Here is a 3,388-nt window from a genome sequence, read left to right as displayed (position 1 = left end):
CAATAGTCTTAAAATTGCTTTCAAAACAGGCTATTGAAATCACCAATCGGTATATAAGCGAGCGGCGCTCGGAAATCCACTCAGTTCTAATTGAACAGCGATTGGAGCATGTTGTCGCTGTTGCGGTGAAGCTCTTTATTTATCATGAAAGCGCGGATGAACGGTGTCACCAAGAGCCTGTTTGTGCACCCTAGGCCAGAAGGGAATCTATCAGGAGGAGAGTGATGCCACAAACGGTTCCCTGGGAAGACATCGCTACACACACATACACGCGCGGCTATTAACAGGTGGTTATCGAGTTGGCATTAACCACTGGTGGGCTTCCAGTATCGAGGAAAATGTGGAAATATCTAATCGTTACTGAAAATAATCTGCCAGTTCCTTTGGGAATTTTCAAAATATATTCATGTGAAAGAGTTTAATTGAATGTTTTCTATCCATGTAACACTGTGACCAAATACATTTGGTTTTGTGGTTTTTCAATCAATCGCAATTAACAGGATAGCTTCAGAAGATTATTCTTCCCCATCAGTAGGATATTTCCGTATCCAATATTGTATGCGCCCGCAATCGATTATTGCTCAGTCGCCGAAAGTTCCGAGCTCCGAGAGTTCATTCCCCTCTAGTTTGCCTTCCAAATTGCCATCGTAAACCACACCTTCTCTCGATTCAATCACACACAAAAAGCATACTTAAGCGATATTCTGGTGGTGAGACACATTCATTTTTCGTGAGGACATCGACAAGACAACATCGTTGCCTAACGTGCTGGAGGAGGTGGACGGCGAAGGATCGACACATACACGCGCAGAACTCTTTCCGTTAGGATGCCATTAAGCATCGAGAAAGTTCCGGAAAGATCTAATCATTGCTGGAAAATAATCTGCCAGTTCCTTTGGGAATTTTCAAAATATATTCATGTGAAAGAGTTTAATTGAATGTTTTCTATCTATGTTACACTGTGACCAATTATGTTTCAATCAAGTGCTATTAACAGGTGGTTATCGAGTTGGCATTAACCACTGGTGGGCTTCCAGTATCGAGGAAAATGTGGAAATAACTAATCGTTACTGAAAATAATCTGCCAGTTCCTTTGGGAATTTTCAAAATATATTCATGTGAAAGAGTTTAATTGAATGTTTTCTATCCATGCTACACTGTGACCAAATATGTTTCAATCAAGTGCTATTAACAGGTGGTTGTCGAGTTGGCATTAACCACTGGTGGGCTTCCAGTATCGAGGAAAATGTGGAAATATCTAATCGTTACTGAAAATAATCTGCCAGTTCCTTTGGGAATTTTCAAAATATATTCATGTGAAAGAGTTTAACTGAATGTTTTCTATCCATGTTACACTGTGACCAAATACATTTGGTTTTGTGGTTTTTCAATCAATCGCAATCAACAGGATAGCTTCTGAAGATTATTCTTCCCCATCAGTAGGATATTTCCGTATCCAATATTGGATGCATAAAACCTTGTGCCTCCAACGTAACGCTCTCGTTTTCGAAGTTCTCCAAATATTCATTCATTCAGACTGAATTCAGATTCAACTTCATACAAATGATCTCTAAATCAACGTTAGCGCCATTCAAGAAGAAGATTGCCTCTGAAAATACGTGAGGGAGATGGGCCATCTGCAGTAAAAACACGATTGGGATGGTGCGTGTACGGACAACAAGTAGAGCAACTAACGGAAGGTTACAGCTTCCATGTCTGTAAGTGTGACAGCAGCAGTGAAATACAGGAAACTTTGAAGCAGTTTTTCGCTGTAGAAGAGACAGGAACTACGATTCACGTCGCTCTCAGCAAGGAAGAGGAACGAGCACAACACTTGCTAGAGCAGACAACGAAACGGTAGCTATCCCATGGCTGTGCGTAGGCTGCAATGCCTCGAGCGTAAACTTGACAAGGATCCTACTTTGCACGAGAATTTCCATCGACAAATCCAAGAATACCAAGATAAAGGTTATGCTCACCGTGTGACGCCGGAAGAATTCCAGAAAGCGAATCCAGCGAGGACATGGTTTCTACCCTTGGGTGTTGTGACCAATCCCAACAAGCCCGGGAAAGTGAGGGTTGTTTGGGATGCTTCAGCAAAAGTTGGAGGCGTCTCGTTGAACAGTATGCTGCTAAAAGGTCCGGACCAGCTCACAGCATTGCCTGCAGTTCTCTATCGATTTCGGCAGCTCTGGGTGGCAGTCAATGTGGATTTACAGGAGATGTTCCTGGATGGATGGATGAGCTCTGCTTCTCTACACGAATGAGCGACGAGGTACGAGCTCTAATCGAAAGGGGTGACGTGCCAACCAAACGACAGGTACTTCGCTGCGTGATGACGCTGTTTGATCCGCTCGGACTGCTTGCGCCGTTTCTCATACACGGTAAGGTCCTGATTCAGGATTTGTGGCGCGCAGGAACCGATTGGGATGAAGCTATTGGAGACGTGTCCTACGACCGTTGGAGAAAATGGGTGGAAATGATTGAGTTCGTGTCTACAATAAGAATCCCGAGATGCTACTTTCCTCGACCAAACGAACAAACCTACAAACGGGGCCAACTGCACGTCTTCGTAGATGCGAGTCCAACGGCGTACTCCTGTGCCGTTTACCTTCGTGTCAAGGATGAAAAGGGAGTTATACGCTGCTCCCTGGTATCTGGGAAAGCTAAGGTTGCCCCTCTTAAGCCTATGTCTATCCCAAGACTTGAGCTTCAAGCTTGTGTTCTTGGAACACGCATGCTAAAATTTGTGCAGGAAAATCACACAATAAGTGTTGGAAGGCGGATTCTGTGGACCGATTCCACTACAGCCTGGCACTGGATACGATCGGATCCCCGTAATTTCAAGCCATTCGTAGCTCACCGTGTGGGAGAAATACTGGAGAACACGAATGCTACGGAATGGAGGTGGATACGGTCACGCTTCAACTCTGCTGACGAAGCAACCAAATGGGGATGTGGCCCATACTTTTCAGAAGAGAGCCAATGGGTCGACGGGCCGAAATTCTTACTGAAATCCGAGTGTGATTGGCCATGCTTTACACCACCTTCTGTGAACATCCCAGAAGAAATTCGACCATCTGTGCTGCATCACGCTACAGTCGAGCGTATTATAGATTTTGAGAGGGTTTGACGTAGGACTACGTCTAACCGGAAGATATAGGGGGTGAAATGGAAATCTAGGCACTGAACAAGTAGGAAAAAATGCAAGATTTGGAAAGCTTATAACTCGAGCATTTCTCAATAGATCGCAAAGGTTTTTGCATCAATTGATAGGAAATATATCTACGCATCTATCATAAAGAATAACATTTCATTTTTCTTGAGATAAATAATTGAATAATTGTGATATATCAAGCATTGTCAAAATGCACTATGTGCCCATTTT

Source organism: Toxorhynchites rutilus, chromosome 2, assembly GCF_029784135.1.
Source record: "Toxorhynchites rutilus septentrionalis strain SRP chromosome 2, ASM2978413v1, whole genome shotgun sequence".
NCBI classification, from domain to species: domain Eukaryota; kingdom Metazoa; phylum Arthropoda; class Insecta; order Diptera; family Culicidae; genus Toxorhynchites; species Toxorhynchites rutilus.
The sequence above is the reverse complement of the archived record's forward strand: the minus strand, read 5'-3'. Positions refer to the sequence as shown.